We start from the raw sequence: 27500 nt of genomic DNA on the forward strand, positions 1-27500 counted from the left end.
GGTAAGCGAGTGCATGTGGAAGGCTGTCGACTGTAGAAGGAGTGCTGCCAGGGGCCTCAAGGGATGCTCACCCCTGGATTGGGCCCAGTGAGGACAGCCTGCCCAGAGCTCTCCCAAATCTGGAGCTGAGCCTACTAAGCAGTCGGCTTTCAGCATGCACTGGGAGGCTGGCTGTCAGTCCTATTAGGACAGTGGTTCGCAAAGGGTGTAGGGCGCCACACACTGATGTGGCAGGAGAGCATGGCAAGTGTGGTGTGAAGAATCAAGGACAATCAAAGAAACATTTAAACATTTCAGGGTAGTATGGATATATTGGCGTTCCGTGTGCTGCAGGCGTTCCGTGTGCTTCGCTGGCTCGCCAGATGCAGCTTGTCACGCTGGCCACGTGACCCGGAAGTGTCTGCGGACAGCGCTGGCTCCCGGCCTCTAGAGTGAGATGAGCGCACAACCCTAGAGTCTGGCAAGACTGGCCCGTACGGGCAGGGGTGCCTTTACCTTTACTATGGATATATAGCCAGAAACAGTATCCACACCTCTCTTCGATAGTGTTGGCTATTCTTCTACAGTTCTCCACAACATATTGTTGTGAACAGGGATTTTCAACTCTGAGAAATATAAAAGATCAGAAAAGAGACAGGCTTCTTTGTGCTGATGAGGAGATGGGAGTTTGTTTGTCTCAGATTTAATATTAATGAGATTACACAGCAAAAGCAAGCTCACACCTCTCATTGAGTTTGTATATGTAAGAGGCTTGTTTATAATATTTTGAGAATGATTCATGTTCTTATGTAGCTGCATTGTTTTATACTTTCTGGATATCCTATCATATTATACAGTAGTTGTGTTCTGTGATATCAATCAAGCACTGCTAGGAGTTTGTTTCTTTTTTATTTCCAATGTATTTATTATGAATTAAAAAATTGATGTGGTGCGAGCAAATTTTTAATTGGAAAGTGTGACCCAGAGGAAAAAGTTAGAACCACTGGATATGGATAATTGAGCAGACCAGGGCCAAATTCCCATGAGCTACAATCACAGCTCAGAAGGGCTGGAAGCAGTTGAGTTGGCCTGAGTTTACACTCCCCAAGCAACTGTGTGAAATAAGGAAGGGGGAGCTTAGCAGGGTGGCATCTTCTCTAGCATTGTGGGTTGCTCAGACCAGGATCAGACCAGGACATTTTTCTGCTTGAGGCCAAGGACAAGACAGTGCTCTCCCATTTAGCCTACAGAATCTGGCTAGGCTGGAAGCTGAAGCTTACTTCACTCCTGGCAATAGGATAGTGTCCTCCAACACAGCTGAGGGCAGCCGGTTCCTTTAGGGGGGTTCAGGGCAGACTGTGTGGTTCACATAACTCTTTCCTCCAATGGCTCAGGAGGAACTGCATCTGCCACCTGAAGTAGTCCCCTCACTCTGCCTAACAGTAGGGCCAGCCCTGGCTATGACAGAGAATCAGGCTCTGAGGCAGGGGTCTTATAAGATAAGATGACTGAATGACAAATCATGATGTAAGGCTTGTGGTACCAGCACAGGGTGTAAGATACAATCTTGGCTGCCAGGAGTTTAGATGTTAGAGATACATTACTCCGTCCTCCAAGCCAGTGCCATTTATAAGCAAATTATCTTCTGAAAACTATTTGCAACCATCCATAGTCACTCCTAATAATAATAACCAGAGTTGTACTAACCAGTATTGCTCCATGATATCATTGCAGTTCAGTTCCAATTATGCTGCATTCTCAGAATGTTTATCTGAATCATGAGCAATTTGTTGACCATACCGTTCGACTTAAAAATAATAATCATACTTTAAAAAAATGCCTGAAAAATTATCATAAGTAGGAAAAGTTTTATATATGAAGAAGAACACTAAGGCTATAGCCCTATAATCATTTATCTGGATGTAAGCCCCACTGAACTCAGTGGGACTTACTTCTGAGTAGGCATTCATAGGATTTCACTACTAGTTATTTAATGCAATGCCAAAATCAGATTGTATGGTGAAAAGGGAAAGAAAAAGTTGCAAAATTTTGTGACTAGTTCATAGCAAAGATCAGTGGACAAGCAAAACAAAGGCAATTTTTTTGTCACTACCAGGACTTATACCTTGGCCTATTTTAGATGTTTTTAGGGATAAAATTCACTGTACATCCAAAGTCAATGCCTGTTTGTTTTCACACTAACTTGAATGGAATTTGACTTTCAGCATATAGTGTCCCAAACTTGGGTCTCCAGCTGTTGGACTACAACTCCCATCATCCCTAGCTAGCAGAACTAGTGATCAGGGATGATGGGAATTGTAGTCCAAAAACAGCTGGAGACCTAAATTAGAGAAACTCTGATCTAGTTATTATAATTAAACATAAGGCATTGTCAATATCTGAAATGGAGGTTAGCAATGGAAGAGGCATTGCAGTGGATAAGAAGTCCATCTTTGTGTCTTATTAGTTGCTATCCCATGCAAAATCTTGTTTAAACAAAACAACAGGAGGTTTGCATGATAAAATGATGGAGGAAAACAAAATCACAGGTGATGATTTCACATTTAGCATACCTGCACCTGACAATCTTCTTCCTGACTCATTGTATGCCACCTCACAGTTTCAAGCATTGCACCCAGGAAAGCTGCCCACCACACTCCCAAAACTCAACAGTCCGCACTGATGCTACAGATAGTATGTGAAGTGCCTGATGTTTCTGGAGAAAGTTAAAAGCCGTATGAAATCTGCAAAGTGGAAAAATGTCACCTCCTCCAGAGCAGCTTGTTTCCTAATTTCAGAATGAGCCTGACACGTTTTGCACTCACTGCTATGTCACACCAGGCTGGAGAATTCAGAAGATATGGGCATGGTTTGGACAAGGCAACATGGTGGCAAGAGAACTTTCACAACAGATTATATTAAACCTCATAAGAAAGAAAGAAAGAAAGAAAGAAAGAAAGAAAGAAAGAAAGGCATTATCCTTGGAAGAGTAGAAAATTAATTTACTCCGTTTGTATGCAGCCAGCTGTGGCACTCTATTTTACAATGCATTTGATATATTACATCCTGAAATACTAGATACTATGGTGATAGGTGTAAGATAGATAGGTGCATATTACAGTGTAATGGGTCACCATTAACAGAGTCATTAACATAGAAGGAACACCCTATTAGTACAGGATTCAGTCAGCTACTGCCTGGAGAGGGCTAAACAGTATCATGAAGCTGACGCCCCAAGATTCATACTAAGCTTTATATGCCAGAGTGCAGAAGATCTGTGAAAGACATCGTCTGCAGATAACTAAAATACCGGAACTGCCAAAATGTGTTTGGCCACAGCAGGGACAGTTAGAACAGTGGCACAGGCAGAAAGAAGCCTGCATGTCCAAGCGAGTTGTATATGGACAGATATCATGTTGTTACAGAATACCTGGATGAAGCTGAATGTTCGTGGGGCACTTTATGTAATAATAATGATTTCTCTAGCAACATCAGTGTACAGCCAGGGTAGTCAGCTGCTGTTGGACTACAACTCCCATCAGCTCCAGCCACACATAGATACCACAGTGTAACAGCATGCTGGCTGCATTAACATGTGAACAGCAGGTCCCAAAATTGGGCAAAACCCATTGCATTTTTGCATATGGTTCTCTTTACAGTTCATCTCTGTGCATGTTTACTTGTAAGCATGCCCCACTGTGTTCAGTCGGAAACATGACGGCAAGATGAAGTTATGTTCTTTTATTCCTTTTCAGCATTTTATAGCAAAATATTCAAAAGTTAAAATGCAGCGTTGGTAGTTGTATTTCATGTGTGAACTGGGTTCTGTGTGTATTCATAGCAGGATCCTATGTGTATTTTGTTCAGAAGTCTGACTGTATTCATTGAAGCTTACTGAAAGGTTAGGATAGGTTACATAGGATTTCAACCAGTCTAGAGTACTAGGAAAGTTATAATTTACTAGGAACGTTATAATTTTAGATGAACCAATCTCTGCAGTTGCCAAATACACTATCAGTGCTGTCAAAGCTTACACCTCCACCCTCTTGCCGTGGTCCATTTACTGTGAAAGTTCAGCAGACAGAGTATTTGCCTTGCTTTCCTCCAACACTTGATGAAGCATGTGATCCTCACCTGCCCTGAGCTTAATCAAGCTGAGTGGCCACAAACCTCCTCCCAGACCTAACGAGTCTAATGATGTTCACCTGGTCAACTAGCAAAGTGGGCTATTTTCTCTTGGCTGCCTTGGTCTCCTGGAGTGCATTTCCTGCTGCTTCTGATGTCTCAGAGGCCTCCGTGTTTGCAGGGACAGGACCACCTCTGGTTTTGGTGATGTGTCTACTTCCCCCGGCTCCTGGGAAGTGTCAGCTACCCCTTTGACGTCCTCTGATGTCCTGTGAGTACTTCCAACCCCCCCCCCACAGGCCTCCCTTTTCTCTTCCCCATTTTCAGCTTTTCCCAGTGTGTGCCAATTGTGGCTCCACCCCTCGCCAGGATCCCCTTTCCCTTCCTCGTGTCCTGCCAGTTCCAGTAATGTTTTAAGCATCAAAGGCACAATTTGAAGTACATAAATCCAATGTGAAAAGTTAATGGGAATTAGGATCCTAAGGGCTTAAAGTGGCTTTTCAAAATAGGATTGAGGGATGGCTTCTTTCAGCCTGGTTCTCGAAGTTGTAACAAAAACACATTGATCTGAAGGGGTCGCATGACAAGAACTGAGTGTTCTGTGGATTGGCCGATCGTTCACCTAGATAGGCTGCCAGATTTCTAGGAGTAATGATTCAAATTAGTTGTACAAAATATTTTGTGTGTGTGAGTGAGGGACAGAGAGAGAGAGATGGGGCAACATATTTCTAAAACTAATCGTTGCTTCATTTTCGCGGTGAAATTCTATTTCCTGTTAATTTGCAAAGTGTAAAATATGAATTTGTAATTTCTGCAAGCATCATTTTGTCAGTAATGTGAGCAATTAACATTTCACACTGAACTAATAAAATCAGCTTAAATGATGATGATATATGATCCATTTATGTTCAACACTGAATTTACTTTACTAGAAGGAATTATAATGGTAAAAAGACTATATTTAAAGCAGTTATTTTCTGTATAGGATTTATTTTACCATATCGCAAAACTCTTGTGTTCCCAAAATTTTGGAGAGAAGGAGCAACAGAGCTTATACTTGTGACTGAGCATATTAATGTTGGTTACGTTATTTATAGATTTTTTCCAGACCAGGATTCAAAGTGCTATGGGGGGACATAACTGAGTGATAAGAGTGCATGCTTTGTGTGCAGGGGGATGCCAGGTTCAGTCCTTAGCATCTCTAGTTAAAAAAGTAGTGGGGAACCACAGACCTGAAGGCCCCTCTCTCTGGCACTCAGGAATCTCTTCAGGCCACATCCTCACCCCAGACCACACTCCTTGCTAGCAATTCAACCGTTTTTATATGCCACTCAGCAACAAACTCCTCTGAGCAGCTTACAATAACAATGGCAAAACATTAAAATAAAACTTTAAATTCGCCCTTTCTACTGCACAGGACCAGGCAGACGTTTTCTCTGGGTTCCTCTCACTTTCTTACTCTGTTTGAATTTTTATTTGTTTGTTTTGCTGTGCCTTCATTACAGAGACCCATTACTATGAACTGTCCAAATGCATGATAGTGTATCACTGTCTGGGAAAGTGTGTTGAATGTGATTGGCCAACAGTGCATCTGACCAGAGAAAATACTACTGTGACCAACCATAGAGCGTTTTTATAGTAGGAAACAGTGCATGGTGGGAATTGCAATTCTTGTGTGCACCCCACCTGCACCCTGCACAGACAAATCAGAAGATACACCAGAAGAAGGCCCTAGGGTCCCATACTCCTGTGGCTCTTTACCCTGCCTAATGTTGCCTGGAAGTCACTTTCACTAAGCAGTCACTTCCCATCTCATACCTGTTTCAATACTCTGCTTAGCACTCCAGGAACTCTGGCTTGTGCTGTCCCCTCCTCTGCCTGTTCTCAGACACCTACACAGTGGTACCTCGGGTTACATACGCTTCAGGTTACAGACTCCGCTAACCCAGAAATAGTGCTTCAGGTTAAGAACTTTGCTTCAGGATAAGATAGGAAATCGGGCTCCGGTGGCACGGCGGCAGCAAGAGGCCCCATTAGCTAAAGTAGTGCTTCAGGTTAAGAACAGTTTCAGGTTAAGAACGGACCTCGGGAACGAATTAAGTACTTAACCCGAGGTACCACTGTACAGACTTCTGAGTGGGCTTCTCACGTGGATTCTTTAGAACCTCCCCCTGCTTCATGTAGGTGTATGCTCTTTGGCCAAAGGTCCATCTAGCAAACACTTTCTGCTCTGATTGGCAGCAGCTCTCCAAAGTTTTAAGTCCGTCTCAGCCATGCTACTCAAGATAACTCTTTTATTAGAGATTCAGGAATTCCACCTTGGACCTTGTGGATGCAAAGCTCATGGCTCTGATGCCCTCCCCAAAATGCATTTCTCACTAGAGACAAAACCCTGGTCCCTCACCTAACAGGCAGAGGAAGGATCAGCACATCACCATGGAGCTGCAGACACCCCCCTATTTTATCCAGAGAGCTCCCCTGAGAATTGTGCATTAGCCTCCTTGCATCCAAACTGAGAGTCTCAACCCTCAGCTAACACATGGGAAAACGCATTGCAATTTTCTGTGTACATTTAATGCTTTCTACACCAGGGATGGGGAACCACTGGCCCTGCAGATGTTGCTGGACTGCAACTCCCATCTTCCTCGGTCATTGGCCATGCTGGTTGGGGGTGATGGGAGTTGTAACCCAAAAATATCTGCAGGGCCAATGGTTCCCCATCCCTGCTCTACACATTTAAAAATATAATGAGTGGAAGTGACCAGGCGCGTGTTCTGCATCCCCAGTCTGAGGCTCATTGCACATGCCAGCTTCATTCCTTTTAGTGCCTCGGGTTACTTACGTGGAAAAATGTAATTTCTGCGCCCACCTAGTGCCAAAACATCTAACTCTGCGTTTTGGTAGCAATTCCCACCAGGCCACTGTTTTAGCAGTCATGCTTAAATGACAGGTGTAGAGACATTTTGCTGTGAATTCCATCATAAATTGTTGCTTGAACTTTTGGCATCTGGTCTTGTGACTTTATAATCCCTATAGGAAGTGAGAGAAAGGTTCTGTCTGTGACCCCTTTGACCTTGTATAACTTTGTATTTTAGAAACAAAACCTTTCCCATCTGATGCTGTATGAAGATATACCCACCAAGGGCCCCCGTAGACAACTTATATGAAGTTTTTTAACATCACATTATTTTAAAATATGGGTGAAGCAAAGAGAGAGGATATAATGCTTCTGACAACCAAAAGGAAGGTGGATTTTTTTTCTATATAAGAACTCAGAATGAATGAACACACACACACACACACGCTTCAGAAAGAAATATCAAGAAACTAAAGGGAGCAATAAAGACTCTGCGCTATGGAAATCAAATGTTCACAATGGACCATCCTACTTGTATTTTGCTGTTTCCCTAAGACAACTTCAGCAACTAAACAGGGCCTTGCTCAAATGATAAGCAACCTATCCCATGCGAGACAAAAATGCATAGTTTTTTTATGGTTATCCAAGGGCAAAACTAGGCTTTGTTTCACCCAGGTCAAACACCCAGTTTGGCGCACACATACACACAGCCTGGGAGCCTCAATGGCACCCCTCTGGAGGCTTCACCTGGGGCAAAAAACTTGGCTAGTTTCCTCGTATCCATGGCTTTGGCTTATCAGCTTTATACATGGACATTCGTGCAGTGGCAGACCTTGGGGTCTCAAATTTCAGTGGCGCCCTGTGCAGTGCCAAAATTCGGCGCCCCACCTCTTCCACCCCATTCAAAATCATAGTTGTGGCATCCCCTGCGGCACCCCTTGGGCTCCACACCCATTGTGCCATTGTGACTCAATCCGCCTCTGATTCATGGCTGGTTTTGGCGTTAAGGGGGGGTTGTTAAGTGTACTGCTGTGCTTGCAGGGTTGTTGTGAGGCATGGATCCTGCTGTCAGTTGGCGTCAACACTCTTGTGGTGCAATGGGTCAGTTCCCCTGGCTGTTAACCAGAAGGTTGGTGGTTCAAACCCACCCAGGAACAGCTATGGACAGAATTCTTGCATTGCAAGGGGTTGGACTAGGGTCTCTTCCAGCTCTAGAATTCTATGATTCTATGAACATAGAGAATTTCTGCAACAGAAATGTCTCTTGCCAAACGAATTTGCTTTCAGTGATGCCACAAAGAAATGCTGGAAAGAACACCCTTTAGGAAATAAATTATAGGAAATGTTTAGGAAGAGCCAATCTCTAGATTATGGGGAAATCTTTAGTAATTAGGTGTGGTGTATGCATAAGGCAATCAATATTCTATGATATATAAACAGGCTAAGAAAATTAATACTCTGTATGTACGGAGTAATGAGATAGTATCAGGAGCTTGGCACACTCCTGTTCACCTTATTATAAAGGAAAGATAAAATAAAAATGCGGAAGGTGCAGCTGAGGGCAAGTGAAGTACTGCAGAGACGCAGAGATTGTAGTTATTCAAAAAGGTGGGGGAAACAAGATCTCTTCTCTGTGGAATAAAGAGCAGATTAAGAGAGCGCTGGGTTTTGAAGGCAATAGCAAAAACAGCTTTGAAGGCTATGTCTACAAGACTGTTTGAACTAATGTCAACTACTACAGTGGGGCACAGACCTCAGCCATGGCACAATCAATTTATATGAATATGGGCTTTCTGGTAGATGATAAATACAGCCTAGAGCAAAATGGGGACAACGGAAAACTCATATTTAACCTACTCAAAATATACTGGCCCTTTGAAAGGATCTAGTTGTGCATCATATGCAAAGGTGTTCCTCCCCCAGGAGTGGAACAAAGGGTGGACCAGAAATGGGTGAAATCAGGCTACAAATTTATTGGTTACAGGAAATATGTGGGGTTTGCCGGGCATGGGGCATGGATTGGTGATTGGAGAGCATGGCTGCTATCCGATATTCACCTCCTCCCCCTCGTGCGCCTGTGGGGCCCCTCCAGGAAGTAGCTAGTGGAGGTCCTACCAGTTCCTTTCCACTAACGGTTTCTTTGGCTTCTAGCCACTGTGTGTTTTAAATATTAAGACTATCAGTCTAACTATAGTACAGATTTGAAAACAACTGTGGCACATTGTAGAGGTGGTATCAAGAAACTGCCACCCCAAACCACATTCACGAACAATAAGGCTTGAATTTTGCCTGGCTTTTTGGCATTCCTCAATTTATATCAGCCACCCCTGTAACAGTAATTGTTACCTGTAACCCACTTTCCATCTGTAAGTTCGTGGTATCATCAATTTTTTCCAAATATTAAATATTTAGAATATGCTGAAATATTCAATGAAAAAGAAATGACATAGCCATCTTATTGTCAAAGAAAAATATTGGGCAAATTAACTGATAGCATCAGGGTATATTTAAAGTGCTAAGATTACCGGCGGGGGTGGGGGGAGAGAAAGAATTGGATTAAAAAGAATTAGCATTCCCTCGTGCCATGAGGTTTACAAGTACCGAAAGGGTGTGGAAGGAAGTCTGCAAGGAAGGTAGTGTGCCTGGACTGGAGCGAAAGTGATCATTTCGAAGTCCATGATGTGCATCTGTAGCAGTAATGCTGCACACCGTTACCTGAAAGTATGTCCCATTGAACTCAGTGGGGCTTACTTCTGAGCAAGCTTGCACAGAATTGCACTGGGGTGTGTGTGGAATCTTTCAAGCTGCATTGATCAGACTGAAAAGGAGATTCAATTGGTTTTGTTGTTGTTGTTTAGTTGTTTAGTCGTGTCTGACTCTTCATGACCCAATGGACCAGAGCACGCCAGGCACTCCTGTCTTCCACTGTCTCCTGCAGTTTGGTCAAACTCATGCTGGTAGCTTCGAGAACACTGTCCAACCATCTCGTCCTCTGTTGTCCCCTTCTCCTTGTGCCCTCCATCTTTCCCAACATCAGGGTCTTTTCCAGGGAGTCTTCTCTTCTCATGAGGTGGCCAAAGTATTGGAGCCTCAGCTTCAGGATCTGTCCTTTCAGTGAGTACTCAGGGCTGATTTCCTTCAGAATGGATAGGTTTGATCTTCTTGCAGTCCATGGGACTCTCAAGAGTCTCCTCCAGCACCATAATTCAAAAGATTCAGTTGGTAGGAAACCATAAGAACATAGGAGAAGCCTCGTTATACTGACCCAGACCATTAGTCCATCTAACTCAAAATTGTTTACATTGACTGGCAGCAGTTCTCCAGGGTTTTGGACAAGGATCTCTCCATGCCTGATCTTCAGATGCTGGGGATTGGTTACTGGGACCTTCTGCAGGCAAAGCAGATGCCCTACCACTGAGCTATAAACTTTCCCCAAGTAATTATCTTATTTGTGCCTGGTTTACTAGGAAATAATTTGTTTGCCATATGTGCACTTGGAAAACTGTTGTCTTCCCATTGTGTATATCCTGTAAAATAGAAACATACTCACACACATACACATAAGGTGTACATCCTATGAAATAGACACATGGTCTACATACATTGGAAAGAACATTTTCTCCCCTACAATATTTTATGAAGTACCCTGACAGTAGTGGCCACTGTCCACCCCTTGCCCCATCTTTCAAACTTACCACATGCATGGCATTTTAAAAAGGAAACTCCGCTGATCTTAAGGATGATCATGATAGTTCATGTGTGTATAGAGGAGGTACTGAGGGCCCAAGGCATTTAGGGCTTGACAGGCCATTATAAAAGGAATTAATAGATCTTAACAAACGGCAGATGGTAAATGGTTAGAAAACAAGAGCAATATATCCCAGGGAATAGCAAAACTTCCACTGAATACCTCTTGGTCCCAGGCTGACAGCTTTCAGCTCACTTTGTCAGTAGGCATTCACTTGTTAAAAAAAGAATAATAGTAATCAATTTATGTTTTTCTAAGCGAAAAGAGGGAGTTTGCATTTACCAGCTTTTCTGCAACTTGCCAATTCTCTGCTGACAAATGGTTTCATAGACCAAACCCATCTTTGCTATTAAGCACTAAAAGGAGCCTCCGAGAGTCTCAAAGCTGTTAAGTTACGGGAAAGACTAATTCCTGCATTAGTCGGTCGCAGGTAATGATTGGACAGATAGTCTAGGAGCACTTTGGTGAAGACAAATGAAACTCTGATGGCTATGTGATCAGACATCATACTCTTTCTGCTTGGTTAGTTAACATGCTATTTCCAGTGCATAAATCCTACATGGTACTCTTGAACATGCACTAAGAATATGTACCACTTACACTGCCATATCTTCACTCTTCTTATGGCCCAGATTGTTGACTGTAAACAGCATGACCCTCACCGTAAGTGAAAGATTAGCAAAATATTAAGTACAAAATGCATGTGGGTAGGAAAAATTGCTATACGGGAGAAAAACCATGGCAATAAGTTTTGATCCATTCTCCAATTCCCAAACTGTGGAGCAGCCCTTGTCCCAGATATTAGGGCACAATTGGTGGTGTGGCTGATCCTCCTTAGGCCTAAATTTCAAGTCAATACGAGAACCTAGACCTGAACCATGTGCATGAGTACTCAAGAAAACAGTGGCTCTGAGATACAGTGGTACCTCGGTTTACGAAATTAATCCGTACCGGAAGTCCATTCTTAAACCAAAACCATTCTTAAACTGAGGCACAAACGTCTGGTTCAATGGCTCATTCTCCAGGTTCAAAGTTTCTCCTGTCCCTCCTACAAGTTCCAAATTGTGTACCAAATGCAATACTATTTTTAGAAACAGATGAATGTCCTCTATCAACTAAAGCATGGTGGGCTGCCCTGAGATACTGGCTCAAGATCTCAGTCTTTGGCCTAGGGAAGGGGTTACTGCCATACCTAAACAACAAGGAGTTTACCAGCTCATGGATGAAAATTATGGTTAGAAAAGCCACTTTGATTGGTATGCCACCTTCTCTCCTGTACCATCTGGGCTATGATATCGCCCTTGAATCTCTGACATATCACATAGTCATCTCCGATCTCAATCTCATGTTATCTGTGGCCCATTAGCAGTAGGAATTCACAATGGGTTCAATTTTCAGACACCTGCATATCTTTTCTAAGATTTGTCTGTACCAACATATTGGCCAGATTAAATGTATTCCCATCAGAAGTGTTAAATGGCAGACTGAGAGTTATCCCTTATCAAAATAGGATCTGTGTATGCTCTCAGGACGTCGACTACATGAGGCATATTTTATTGCATTGCGGACAATATGATCAAGCTAGAGAACTATTGATTAAATCACTATTGGCAAATCGGCTGGGTCAAACTGAAGCCTACTATACTGAATATCTTCTGGACGACAAGTCCAATGATATCACAGTGGCCGTGGCAAAGTTTCTTTCAGTAGTCATATGAATCAAAGATCAACATACCCATGACTAAACAAATAACACTTCGGTCTCCCTTCCCTGGGGGGTTGTCTATATAAATCTGTATTTTATTCTGAATCCATGTTATGGGTTGTTGGACCTCAGTAAAGATTATTATATTAAACCGAGGCACGCTTTCCCTAATGAGGCCTCCCGCTGCTGGTGCCCTTTCACCATTTGGGTTCCGTTCTTAGACCGAGGCAAAGTTCTCAAACCAAGGCACTGTTTCCGGTTTTGCGGAGTTTGTAAACTAAATCGTTCTTAAACCGGACTGTTCTTAAACTAGTACACAGAATGCATTCCTTTTACCAGTGAATGACCCCAAGCAGCTGGGATCAGGAAGTAGGTGCTACCGAGGAGGCATTCCAGGCCTCTGATTTTAGAAATTAAACGCTAGAAAGGGCAGGTGTTGACAGAGATCACAGCTGATACTCACAATTCAAAATTGGGTTGTATTCAAACAAGGGCTAAGTAACTTGTTCGATTAGAAAAAAAGGATTCGCATTTGTGCAACAGGAATTTTATCCCATATACCCCTTAATTTGTTGTGGGGGCTCTTCCAACCTTCCAGGGCAGATTTAGGGAGGGTGTGGGGGAACTTGCAAGGGGTTTGCAGGGGGAGTTCTGCTATGCAAGTGTAAATACTTGCTCTAATGGAAAGAGTGCATTGGTTACAGTAGAACTCTTCTCTACTGTAGTCAATGAAATGTTGGATATGTATTAGCTATGCATCAGACTAGTGCTAAAGAATATTAACTGGAAAATACAGTTCCACTGGCATGGGTGGGACTCAGGGCTGGTTCACACACAGCCTTGTTATCTGTGCTTTGCACCATGGTGTGCTGTAGGAAGAAACCTTGGACTTCAGCATATACAGTACCGGGCATCCTTTTTGTGTGAGCTGGGCCTTACATGTGTATTGCTTTATTTATTTATTTATATTTATATGATTAACAGTATTCTTAGGTCAGCCAATGACACAGGTCTCAGGGCAGCTCAGAACAAGAAATAAAGCAATTTAAAACTCAATAGCAATATAACAAATAACAAAAGCATAGTGCGGCAAAAAACAGAGGCCACAGAAAGTCAAAGCAGTTTAAAGCTAAAAATGGATTGCAAAACTTGGGAAAATGAAACGGTCTTAGTCTGGCTCTGAAATGGTTCCAAGTGAGCATCTATGGGGAGTGCATCCCATAGCCAAAATGCCACCACCAACCCCAACCCCCCATAGTTATCTGTCATACCTCACTCAGTGAGGGCACCTACAGAAGGGCCTCTGAAGAAGACCTCAAAGTCCAGGCACATTTGTTTATGAGTCGGCCTTGCTCACACAATTGCTAGTACTGCCCACCCATGTATGAATGCACAATCACATGGGCTTTGGTCTAAATCCAGAACGTTCAATGTTTATTGCACTGGTCACAGTCGAGGATGCTGAAGCTGAGCGCACCTATTACCTCAAACCATACAAGACTGAAGAGACACCTCAGTGACATTGTAGCAAATCCCTTGGGTGCACCTCTTGGATCATGCAGTGCTGCTGTTTTGTGAGGCAAAATGTATTGGGTTGGTCCTGAATCCCTCTGCATTTTTGCTATAGCAGGAATGAGGAATGTGTGGCTCTCCAAATTGTCGTTATCCCAGACCATTCGCCATCCTAGTTGGGGCTGATGGGAGCTGAACCCTAGCAACATCTGGAGGGAGACACTGTTCCCACCCCTGCTCTAAATGATGCAGCCAGTCCCTCTTGTTGCATTGAGATAAAGCTCAGATGTATTGAATACCTCCTTCAAAGAAACTTCAATCTCTTTTCTTCCAACCGGTGTGTCATCAGTTCCTTGCTCCAGAGTCAGTATTTTCTTCCTCAAAATTTCATTTTCTCTGACATGTCCTTAGGAAGAGAGAAATAGCCTTCACAAAATAGATGTGACTTTTTCAGCTTCCTTATAAATGAAATTTCTTCCACTTGATGAACTCGGCCTCAGCCCATTTAATTAACTAGGTCTTAATGTCCACATTTGTCTCAAGGTGCCACTTACTATTTCTTCCTCTTCTGCCCTCCCTTTACCTTAGAGACCTGATGCCTCCACACTGCTTCACACACACACTGGACAATAGGCAGCTCATCTCTAGATACGATATTATATTTTCATTCCCTCTCTTTGCCAAGTTCAGAGGTGAGTGTGGAACTTTATGTAGCCCAAATGGTTTCACCCATGCATGAAAGAGAGGCCAGCAGGCTTGGGGGAACCCCTATGATTGCAGAACTACAGAAGGTATTTGGGGAAGGATGGAGGGAACCACCAACACAGTCCACTGAGGACCAGAAATGGGAAAGAAATTCAATTCCACTTGCATGTGAACCTAAATGTAGCTATCTCTTGAAATTTGTACTTATCAGGATTTTGCAATTTTGTTATCCAACCAAAAAACATGTCCCACGTGTGTATATTAGGCTAAAACTTGCATAAAAATATATTTTAGTGAAAATTACATATAACAATGCATTATATTTGGGGGAAGTTGTAAAAATGTTAATGCATTTTTTTGTATGCAATTTTGCCTAAGAGAAATGCTCCCTAAAATTCTGGTGAGTATTCCTGAGTGTTTGTGGTCCTTTTTAAAATGTAAATTAATGCAGAAATGGGACAAACTGAAGGTTGGAAAAATGAGAAACAGAGGAAGTGAAATTTATTGATTAGTCCATCCTAATGTATTTGGAATATTAACAGACTGGGATGTATATGTATATGCAAGAAAAGGGTGTTAGGGGGAATATAATGGGGTATCCTGGAGGCAGACATGGAGCAGGAGTGCTCCTCACCAGCATTTTGCTGCAGGCCCCACTTATTAAATCTATTGCTTCCTTCTTTTTGCTTCATTTAATAAGCATCCTACCCATTTTGAGGGCCCAGGAAAGTCTTGTCTGTAAACAGCTTCATCCAGCTTAATTACACCCAGGTATTGGGCTACAGTGTTGACTCATGTGTTGATATAATACTTTGGTAATCCCTAAAAATCATATTATCAGAAAAAAATTGCTTGTCTTGTAATATATAAAAAGTGAGATTAATCAAATTTCAGAGATACTAGAACAGGTCCTCGGGAGGATACATCTGCAGCACAAACAGTACACTGACTTGCAGTTGAATACTCTTGGTACAAACAGTTGCATTAATGTGGAATTACTGTGGAATTAAAATTAACGCAGACAGGATATGAAATCTCACAGCATCTGTATTTCAGTCAAGATGTTAAAGCCAGTAAGATTTGCAAATGCATCATAGTAGAACCATATATTATGGGTGTAGCAATATATGATGGGAGTGATAAAATGGTTTCACAGAGATAGCCACAGAACAGATAAAAAAATAAGAAGAGCCCTACTGGATCAGGCCCTTGGCCCATCTAATCTAGCATCCTGCACTCACAGTGGCCAACAGCCTGTAGGAGATCTGCAGGCAGGACTGAAGCACAAGAGAACTCTCCCCTCCTGCCATTTCCAGAAACTGGCACTCAGAAGCATTATTGGAGACACAACATAGCCACTAATAGACTTGTACTCTATGAACTTTCCTAATCCTTTTTAAAAAGCTATCCAAGTTGGTGGCCATCACTGCTTTTTTCTGTCCTAAATCTTCCTGCAGATACAAAGAAAAACATGCATGGGACTCTTAATCGGGGTTGTGGGTTTGAGCCTTACGTTGGGCAAAAAGATTCCTGTATTGCTCCCACCCACTCTAGTTGTTCTGGAAGTGGCACTGGAAATTTGAATCACTTGGTCTGATACTTTCCATATTCTTCTAATTTCTTCTACTTATTAAAGTCTTTAGTTTATGCTTTTCCTTCATTAACGACATCTAGTTGACTCCCTAGAATTTCAAAGTCACTTTGATATGTATACCAGCTTGGTATAATGGTTTAGCAATTACATATCAGTTATTGACAAACGGGTCATTATCTCAGATGTGCCAGGAGTTGCCATCTGGAGGCAAGTTTTGATACAGGAAGTTTAATTCTTGATACTTCAAGTAGTCATGTGAGATGGCTTTCATGTTGTTGTTGATTCAATTGTACTTCTTGGAGTAAAACAGATTTATGTATTTTCTATTATTCAGGTAATAAATATCTGAACAGGCACTGGCAGAATTCCAGCACATTTGCTTTTAGGGCAGGGAAGTGTGTTCCATCTACCACCATAACACTTGGCATCTCTGTTTACCATTCTTCATAGACAAGGGCTGCAAATATTTTCTTCCCATTTCTGGGTCCTGCATTCCCCCTTCCTTGGTAGTGAAAGGTATATGAAAGACCCAGTTCACACTTTCTGGCAACACAGCGAAAATACAACCTTCATTTTTGGTTTAGAAAGCAATTTTTGACACAATGTCCTTCATCTAATCCAGCCCTGGGTAGCAGCTTGATGCCCTTCAAATGTTGTTGGATTATAATTCCAGTCAGACCGAACCATTAAGCATGCTGACCTGGGTCCAACAACATTTAGAGACCACCATGTTGACTATGTCAGCTAATCTGATTTCACTAGATTTGAATCATCTCTCTCTATAAATCTATTAATCATCCAGCATATCTATTCACCTCCCCCTCTTGAAATTCTATGCTGGCCTGAGTGCAAGAGATATTTCTAGGAAGAACCTGCAGTTGGGGTTACGTGTGGATGTGCCACCAACTGGCCATGCACCTGAGGAAATGCATGAATAATAATAATAATAAATTTTATTTATATCCCGCCCTCCCCAGCCGAAGCTGGGCTCAGGGCGGCTAACAACAATCAAAATAATCCAACATTCTAAAAACATTCATTATAAAATTAATTAAAATCAAATTAAAATCAAATTGATGGCAACCATTAAGCAAAATTCTGTGCAGATTGCCAGAGGAGGGGGTCAGGCTGCGCCCTGACCAAAGGCCTGGTGGAACAGCTCTGTCTTGCAGGCCCTGCGGAAAGATGTCAGGTCCCGCAGGGCCCTAGTCTCTTGTGACAGAGCGTTCCACCAGATTGGAGCCGCGGCCGAGAAAGCCCTGGCTCTAGTTGAGGCCAGCCTAACCTCTCTGTGGCCTAGGATCTTCAGGATGTTTTTATTTGCAGACCGTAAATTTCTCTGTGGGACATACCAGGAGAGGCGGTCCCGTAGGTACGAGGGTCCTAGGCCGTATAGGGCTTTAAAGGTTAAAACCAGCACCTTAAACCTGATCCTGTACTCCACCGGGAGCCAGTGCAGCTGGTATAGTACCGGATGAATATGATCTCGCAGCGAAGACCCCATAAGGAGTCTCGCCGCGGCATTCTGCACCCGCTGGAGTTTCTGGGTCAGTCTCAAGGGCAGCCCCACGTAGGGCGAGTTACAATAATCCAGTCTGGAGGTGACCGTCGCATGGATCACAGTGGCTAGGTCAGGGCGAGAGAGATAAGGAGCCAACTGCTTAGCTTGGCGGAGATGAAAAAATGCCGCCTTTGTTATAGCTGTAATCTGTGCCTCCATAGAGAGGGAGGCATCGAAGATTACACCCAAACTCTTAACGGACGATGCTGGCACTAATTGCACCCCCACAAGAGATGGGAGTTGCCCCCTCAATCCCATATCGCTCCGTCCCAGCCAGAGGACCTCTGTCTTCGAAGGATTTAACTTCAACCGGCTCCCACGTAACCATCCAGCCACAGCTTCCAGACATCTGGTCAGTGTGTCTGGGGCCGAGTCAGGATGGCCATCCATCAACAGATAGAGTTGGGTGTCATCGGCATACTGATGGCAACCCAGCCCAAAACTCCGGACAAGCTGGGCGAGGGGGCGCATAAAGATGTTAAAAAGCATCGGGGAGAGAATCGCACCCTGAGGCACTCCACACACCAAGGAGTGGCGCGATGACAATTCCCCCCCAAGCGCCACCCTCTGTCCCCGACCAGAGAGAAACGAGCGCAGCCATTGGAGGACTGTGCCCTGGATCCCCACGTCGGCAAGGCGGTTCGTGATCGACCATGTCGAAGGCTGCTGACAGGTCTAGAAGAATCAGCAGCCTCGATCCAGCTGCCTGCGGAGATCATCTGTTAGGGCGATCAGAGCCGTCTCGGTCCCATGACCAGCGCGGAAGCCGGACTGGAATGGATCGAGAGCCGATGTTTCATCCAGAAACCTACCAAGCTGTTCAGCAACCGCTCTCTCAATCACCTTACCCAGGAATGGAAGATTCGAAACCGGGCAGTAATTGGATAGATCTAAGGGATCTAATGATGTTTTCTTTAAGAGCGGACGCACCACTGCCTCCTTCAGTTCCCCTGGGAATATCCCGGTGCCAAGGGACAAATTGATGATATCACCCAGGGGGGCCCGCACCTTGTCTGGACACGCTGTAATCAGCCAAGACGGGCATGGGTCAAGAGGACAGGTGGTGGGCTTTCCAGCTCGGAGGAGTCTGTCCACATTGGCTGGGGATATCCAGTCAAAGTAGTCCAATACTGGACCCGAGAACAGTCCTTTTCCTTTATTGTATCCAAATTGGCAGGGAGGTCATGGCGGAGCAACAGGACCTTCTCCGCAAAAAAGCTCGCAAATGCCTCACAGCTGTGTGTCAAATTGTTATTTAAATTTGGCTGTCCTTCAAGGGACGTTAAAGACCTAATTATACTAAATAATTGTGCCGGGCGAGAGCTAGCGGAGGCAATGGAGGCCGAGAAGTAGGACTTCTTAGCGGCCTTCACTGCCATCTCGTAGGTTTTCATAAAACCCTATAAGATGTTCTTGAGGCTCCGTCACGGGCACCCCGCCATACTCGCTCTAGCCGTCTGAGGTCCCGCTTCATTTTCCGAAGCTCCTCGGTAAACCAGGGAGCCCGGTTTCTGCGGGGTCGCAGAGGGCGCCTAGGTGCGATCTCATCGATGGCTGCTAGGAGCTGGATATTCCAGCCCTCAACAAGCTCAGTCAATGAGTCGCCAGGGGGAGCAAGGTCCCGCAAGGCCTGACGGAATCTATCAGGGTCCATCAGCCTCTGCGGGCGAGCCCAAATTGGCTCGCCACCTAAGCAGGTTGGGGGTGGAAAATCAATCCTGGCTTTCAGAGCGTAGTGATCAGACCATGGCACCTTCATCGAAGGAGACATGATCACATCTATACCGGCGCCAAAGATCAAATCCAGCGTGTGGCCTGCTTGATGTGTGGGGCCCGAAACAAACTGGGAGAGCCCTAGTGTCGCCATGGAAGACACCAGGTCCAGAGCCTGTGAGGAGGGAGTGGCATCAGCATGGATGTTGAAGTCCCCCAATACCAATAGGTTAGGGAACTCCAAGGCCCAGCCAGCCACCGCCTCCAGCAGGCCTGACAGGGTGGCTGCTGGTGCGCTAGGTGGCCGGTACACCAGCCAGACAGCCAAGCTCACCTCGGAGCCCCACACTAGGCCAACACATTCAATGCCAGGAATCGATGGCGATGGTAGAGCCCTGAAAGAACAATCTTCCCGGATTAATAATGTCACCCCTCCCCCCCGGCCCACAGTCCGCGACTGGTGGAGGACGGAGAAACCCAGGGGCGCCATCTGTCGTAAGGTAACAGTTTCCCCTTCGCGCACCCAGGTCTCCGTCACACAAGCCAGGTCAACCCCCTGCGAGGTGAAGAAGTCTCGCAGGGTGGCGGTTTTGTTGCCTATAGACCTGGCATTGCACAACACCAGTGACGGAGGTGAGTAATCCTTGCTCACCCTACCTTCGTCCCTCGGGATGGGGCGCAGATTGGAAGGGGTACGAGCATATCCGTATCTCGATCCCCTTCGCCTATGACATCTGCCCCCACCGCCATACCTCCCTCGCCCCACTACGGTAGCAATCCCAAGCCTCAAACCAACCTCCATTTACAAAATAAAAAACAAATCAAACCAAAAACAATTGTACCAACAAAACAAATCCCCACCCCACTCACTATCCAACCCCAAACCAACATAAAACGGAACAAAAGAAAAATACATGTACAACAAAGTAAAAAGTAAAAACCCCTTTAAAACACTTTAAAATATATAAAAACATTTTTAACATTTGCTGCAGCAACACCAGTGTCCTTAAAACTGTAGCGGTGGCGAGTGTGGGCCCCGCCCCCTAGGCCTGGTGGAGTGGGCCTACAGGAGGGAGCGGCCTTCCTCAACCCCCACAGTGCAGCAGCCGCAGTGGTGTCCCAGTGCCTCAATGAGGCCTCTTAAGCTGTGGCGGTGGTGAGTCAGAAGAAGAAAAACCAAGCAGAGTATGCAGACTTCAGTGCCCAGCATCAGCCAACAGCTGACCAATCATTCACACATTGTTGGCATTTGAAACTTTAAGGTGTAACTGGCAAATGTGTGTGGTGCGTTGCTTGCTGCTGATTCACTGATCTTTTGCTTCGGGCTGATCCTGCATCTTTATATAAGCTACTTACATCTACTGGGGCCTAACATCAGTTCTGCAACAATCAAGTTGGTAGAAGATTGATAGCCAGCCTGAATGGCTTCCTAGCTCTTGACTGCTTTCCAGTTGTAGTCCCTTATCTGTAAACCTTGTGCTAAAACATGAACTATACAGGGAGAGGAATGTTTGCTGACTTGAACATTTTGAGAGGCATATATAAGGATTTGAGGTGGGGCTGTGCAGAAAAAAGGAATATATGTTAGTCATATATTGTGGAGTATTTTCCCTATGTCTAGTATCACCAGAACATTGGCATGTCTCTCTGTAACAGTGTTTTCATATAGACAAGCCATTAATACTCTCTTTTGTAGCTCACCCCTTCCACCTTCCCTTTATTCTGAATTAAATTATGAGGTTTCCAAATAGTTGACAATTGCTCTAACAATATGGTTTAATTTGCCACGTGACACAACACATGCCCATTCTGGATGCATTCTTTTCAAGTAATTCTGATGGCAAGTGCTTGCCCTGTTGCGCCTTGGACCAGCAGTTTCCTGCAATGAGCATGTGGAATGTGAGCACAATATGTCTGTAACCAGCTACTGCTTTGCAACGGCAGCCTGTATATACTCTGCAGGTCAAAGTTTAGACACTTAGCCGTGGAGAGATACCCACTGGCGGTGTTTACAAGCAGAGGTTTCTTATTTTTGGCAGCGGATACTCTTCAAGAAATTAAAATAAGCCATAGACTAAGGGCTGGTTCACACTGTGTACTTTGTTTCAGTGCAATCCTTCCCTCCCTAGGACATCTTTTTCAAAAGAATAAGCCAGGCTCTTTTCCAATACAAGTTCTGCTTCCCAGGGACAAGTGCTGTGCTTGTGGCAGCTTAAAAACAGATGTGTCCCTATGATGCAGGAGCTGCTGCTCAGAAACAGAGGCTGCATCTGCAGAGATCTCAGTTCATCATTTACATGTTCCATCTGTATCAGTGTAGTGACAGGGGTACATAAAAGAGGAGTGTGGAGACAAAATTGACAGTGTGAGCTGACCCTTCAAGACACTCTACTTAGTCAACTTGTGCACAGTGCTGTTGCAGATATTATAAACAGAACAGAGATGTGGTGTGCAAAGATAATCGGCGGGGAGAGCATTTAAACAGAAAGTAGTCTTACAAACAAGTGTTTGTGAAGCACTAATTACTGTCTAATGAATGGCTACTTCATCAACACTACAGCACTTGATTTGTTTGCACAAAGTTTTCAGGGAGGTTATATAGCACCAGCTATTTGTTGAGCATTTATTCAGATTTGCTTGTCTGGAAGTTATGTGATGTCAGGTCAAGCAGTTGCAATCCCACACTTTCTAGCGTCTTTCCCTATTATTCCTCTTACTGGAGAAGAAGTGAGGATGTGGCACATCAGTACCAAGCCTGCTTCAATTATGCAGTCTGAAATTGTTGTTATTTGCTTAAATCCCATTTGGAAAACAACAACAGCTCAGAAACACATTTTCTCAAGGTTGTTGCTTCAGTACCTCCAAACAAGAAGTTTTCCTTTTGTATTTATTTCCTGCTCACTATGTTAGGTCACTCATCTAGGTCATTAATTGCTTGTGCCAAGTTCTGAAACCCACCAGATTCCAGCTAACCACACTGCTTCAATTTCATCTGATTAATCCCATTAAAATCAGTGGGACTAATTCACTTTAAATGCGAGCACTTCAGCTGAACAGGGCTATGGGCAGGGCTGTCCATCGTTTTATGCAAAGATATTATTGAATCTTTTTGACAAGGAAATTGATTTCTATTTCAGACGGAGACTTGGAAATGACTCTCAAGGATTTAGTAGTTGCTTGTGGAGGATTTGTATCTATAGCCATAACTATTGCAGGGAGACAATAGACCATAGGCAAATGTGTTTTTATTAAAGTTGGGAGGTTGCAGTCCAATAGTGCTTTCTTGGGATGGATGCAATAAAAATACTGGACACTAACCTGATAAATACCTTATTTTCCTACTTCATTTCCTTGAGGTCCCAAGTGCCTTCAGAGCTCCAGCACGTCTCTTATGTTCATAACCACTTGGTGAGCCACAATCCTTACAAGGTTTTGACTCTTCTCAACAGCAGGCTTAATCTTGGTGTGTTTATACTCCTAGCACTTAACCTGCCACTGGGATAAGCTGCCTCAGACTTTAGAAACCTCCAACCTCTCTTATCACCTTTCCTCCCATCTTGGTACTGTTTGCCACCCTCTTTTATTCAGTTGTAGGCCTTTTCTCATATTCCTCCGGTATCTTCCTACCATCTCTGGTTACCTTCACTTGGTTTTACCTGTTCACTACCTGCATCTCTGCTTGTTCACTCTCCGGAGGAATACAAACACTCACTCTCTTTTCTGGATGGCTGGGACCCACGCCTGAGGTGTCTCATGCCCTGCATTTATCTTCTCTCAGGCTGAGCAGCACTGTGTCCTCGGCATGCTGTCCCCACAAAATTATTTCTGGTCCAACAGATTCACTTTCCGGTCAGACTGCCAGCACCTCAGTGGAAGCCTCCCTGTTCTCTTTGTACAGTGATGATAACACTTCTAAATGTAATAAATTAATCACAGCTCTGTGCACTTATGGTAGAAAGAAACCACTCACTGGTTCGTGCCCCACATCTTAAATTTCAAGGGTTTAAAAGCATTCTGATATGGGACAGAGATTGAAATGCATACAAGGCCTCCATCTTCACCCACACCAATGCCGATCCCAAGAATCCCACTGCCATTGCACCTAAAGCAGCATCAGCCATAGGGGACAGGGAGACTTGGTGTTGTGGTTGCATGCTGTGCCAAAATGGTGGGGGGAAGGTGCATGTGGGCTATTGTAAGTCTGCCCCACCTGCTCTGTGGTCCCTTCATTCTGCAAGCTTCCCACCCACCTGCATTGGCAGGTTGCTTTTTGAGACTAAGAATTTTGGCTTCTTCACTGATGGGCCTTGCTGGCAGGATCCCACCCCCACCCCCATCACTGATTTGATGACGGGTGTAGTTAGCAGGGGTAGCCTTTAAATAGGTTGAATGCCACACTGGCAGGGTGGTGCAGGGAGTTATCAGGGGGTTAGAGTTTGTTGATCACTCTTAGGGGTGAAGGGTGTAGTCCCGATACTTGCCCTCAGGGCTGTGGGATTTGCTGGCACCTGGGACCAACCTATAACAGCTGCCTGGAGTTGTGGGGCTGGAAAAGAAGGGCCTCTCTACTCACCTGAAAGTGTGGATTAAGAGAAGAGCTTGTGGATATGCTACACCTCAAGCTTGGCAGGCTTGGCTCACCCACTGCTTTTTTACAGTTAGATCCTGCCCCTTGCTCCCCCCACAGTGGATCAGTTGGTGCTACCATAAATAAATGTGGACCAGTTCACCAAGCCTTTGTGGCTTGCCTCCTTATTTCCCTGTCATCACAATCACTACTTGTATTTAGAGTTTAGCTGGCTAGGGCAGCATACCCTATAGATAGGCCATAAAACAAAAACAAAGTCAAATTAGGAACAACACACAACTTGGTCCAAGAAAGAAATCATTGTCATGGTCACACAACATATATGTGGGAGATTAAGCACAGGAGGTGGCCATGATCCAGAAATCCTGCTCTGGTGCAGCTATTTTGCTTCTCACAAGCAGCTCCTCTGTGTACTTTGTGCAAGAGAAAATCTGTTCCACATGTGGAAACAAGCATATTGTGCAGACAAGAAGTTCCATTCCATTTGCAGTCTTCTGCATTGCAGCCAATATTTATATCTTTGGGTCATTGCAGACTTTACTCAAGAGTCAAGCCTTGGTTTGCTACTACATTTATCAGGGAACTGGAGCCAATCATGGCTTCCTGACAAAGTATACCTGTATAACTTAAGATTTTGCAAGCCCATTTCTCACCTCCAGACTTTCAATTTTTAGTTATACTGAAAATGTGGATACCTGAAAACATTGTATGAGAAAGGACCCACTGGTTTTGTGACTACTACTTTCGGAATAAAAAGCATACAAGAAGCTGAATGGTGAGTATTTCCCCACATTGCATCCTTTTAATAGGCAAGGCAGAGCATGTTATGTGTACATCAGGGAAAGGAGTAAATATGAGTCTAAAAAGCCCCATGTAGTATTAATAAAGCAGATAGGTTTTCTGCTAACTTGTCTGTTAGTCTTGCTTTCAGAGCCCTTGGGGTACCTACAAACACCTCTATAACAAATCTGTCAAATATTACATAACTCCTAAATAAACACATAGGAACTGATGAGCTCGCAGGGTGGAAGAATGAACTTCCAAGGAGAAAAAAAATAAAAAAATAAAACCTTGTGGGTTATAAATGGGTCAAAAAGAATTAGACATTTTATTTATACACCAGAAACTTAAGCAAGTGAATGAAATGGTTTCATTTACATTTTTTACATCCAGCAGCAGTGAAAACACTGTTTACATTAATACTATAGTAAAATTTACATCTTTTTTTTGTTTGTTAAATATGCCTGATTTTTATGGACAAAACCCATTCCGATTTGAACTCTTGAAGTAACAAGGGTGAAAGTGTGCTTTATAAGCAGTAATAACACTAGCTTTCCAAAAATGTACACTAGTATTGGAATGTGTAGTCTAAATCCTGAAGTAAATTCTCCAAAATGTGAATGCCCAATTTGAGGAATCTGAGTAAAACAGACTATGGGAGCTTGCGACTGATTCTGACCGGGGACATTAAAGTCCACCCTGGTTTATCTTTTAAAGTATAGCTCAGTTGCTCTGTTCCTAGCTGGCTATGCTTCGATTCCCTAATCACAAAGAAATGCATTCTTATGAAGTTAAGCAGCTGTAGACACAGAATGCTGATGATCACTTCCCCATCTCTGAGTTATCCAAAGAAAACCCAGTTAGTGGTAATTCTACCTAATGCTTGTAACATTCACATGAAATTTTAATTGATTTTCAAACAGTACAACTGTGCCATGAATTCAACCACACAGAATATAAGCCTTAAGCCCACTAGGTTTAAGCAATTGTGTCTTTGTAGACTAAAACTATGTAAAATAAAATCTGATAACTCCCTGGTGTTAGAGGTAGACAGTTTTCTTTCAAATCCTAGGTTTGGTCCTTTATTTTATTCAGCAGTGAGAGCCATGAATACAGAACGAACAACAGCTGTTACAATTCTCAACCATGACTTCTAACGTCAGAGAATTCAAGGTATGAACACAGTACACAGTAATGAAAAGTATCAAAAATTAGTTTACCTCAAAAAAGATAAATAAAACAGGTATATTCCACCAATACATAAACAAATGTTTGTGCTACAGTTAAAATTTGCTGTATACAAAAGATCATAGTCCCCATTATCAGCTTATGATAGAAGCAAGAATACATGAGCCATTTAAATTGTCAGACATTATGCTTTATAAGGTATGCACAGAAGTTCAAGCAATAAATACATACATTAGTTCAAAGCCTTACAATAGCTACGCAAAGCAGATGCAGAAAAAGCAGGTTTGCTATTACTAGCAAGCAATGATATCAGAGTAAAAATTCATGAAATGCATTAAAGCAACATTTTTCTTAGAAAAAGTCTGGTCATTTATGGGTCCACCAACATTTTTACATAATATGCACAATTATCAAAATACAGACCAAGCATCTCAGAAAACTCCAAAAAACCTAAAGTCTATTTTTCAAAGCAATTGCAGTTTTGGAGGTTTTTCTGGTATAATGTGCAAGCAGCTATTTTTTTCATTAAATTGTATTTATATAAAACCCATGCAAAACTCTACAGGTATATGCATTCTGTGGCTGAGACTTCCTTTCAAAAAGGTTTGTAACTGAGGTATGCATACTTTAGCATTGTAGTCTTAGGCCACCACCTTGATGGTCCAATTATCACATTTACTTCCAGTCCATCAAAGTCTTTTGAACATACACTTGAAAGAAACATTAGTTCCTTTCAGGTCATCCCCACATTAGGGATCCTAGGCGACTGGAAAAACAACAACCCCATCATTCACATGGTAAATCTTTCTTTTGATGTAATTACTATAAACCTTCTGTTATCATGACCCAAAGACAAACATAATGAAAAGTAGCAGTTACTGTGACTTTCTCTCACAATTCATGCAATCTGCCATAATTGTTCTAATTTCTTTTTGTTTGTTTTTTTGTTTTCTTTTGCAGAGGTAGAAGCTTTCAGAAAGCCTTTTGGGTAAGTGGGAAAACCCTTTCGAAAGCCATTTTGTCCTTTTATTTGGCGTGATAGATGACTGCGTTTCTCTTTAAGTCTATTTGCTGATTTCAGCAAAGAACACAATGAGCTTAGTTTGCAAGACCCAGGCCCATCACATGGAACTGGTACCTATGCTAAGCTCCAGCAGTCACCTTCTGTGGAAAAAACTGTTTGTAAAGCAATAACCATAATCAGGTTATGAGGTCCCTTGGTTGGGGGGGAAAGTATTATCAAGACTTGGCACAGCACATGAAAAGCAACACGTAAAGTTTCTAGGATTCAAGCAAACATCAGACTATGCTATTTTTAACTACACCATTAATGTATTGTCGTATTTTTGGGTTTGGAGTTGTCAAAAGAGAAAGGAGAGAGAGAGAGACAGAGAGAGAGAGAGAGAGAGAGAGAGAGAGAGAGAGAAAGAAAGAAAGAAAGAAAG

The 27500-nt window shown here is 43.4% G+C and overlaps 1 protein-coding gene and 1 long non-coding RNA gene across 22 annotated transcripts in view; one reads left to right on the forward strand and one right to left on the reverse strand.

Moving 5' to 3' along the window:
- LOC310744025 overlaps positions 1 to 27447 on the forward strand; it is a 114018-nt gene extending 86571 nt beyond the window's left edge. Inside the window, exon 3 of the long non-coding RNA XR_014539357.1 lies at positions 24762 to 27447. This is a non-coding gene — a long non-coding RNA (uncharacterized lncRNA). The remainder of the gene's footprint in view (positions 1 to 24761) is intronic.
- FOXP2 (forkhead box P2) overlaps positions 25166 to 27500 on the reverse strand; it is a 351241-nt gene continuing 348906 nt past the window's right edge. For all 21 annotated transcript variants that reach the window (XR_014539275.1, XR_014539276.1, XR_014539277.1 and 18 more), the window contains one exon: positions 25166 to 27500. This exon is cut by the window's right edge and continues 1727 nt beyond it. The gene's annotated coding sequence lies outside the window, so the exon portion shown is untranslated.

Source organism: Podarcis filfolensis (genome assembly GCF_964270895.1).
Source record: "Podarcis filfolensis genome assembly, chromosome: 10".
NCBI lineage: Eukaryota > Metazoa > Chordata > Lepidosauria > Squamata > Lacertidae > Podarcis > Podarcis filfolensis.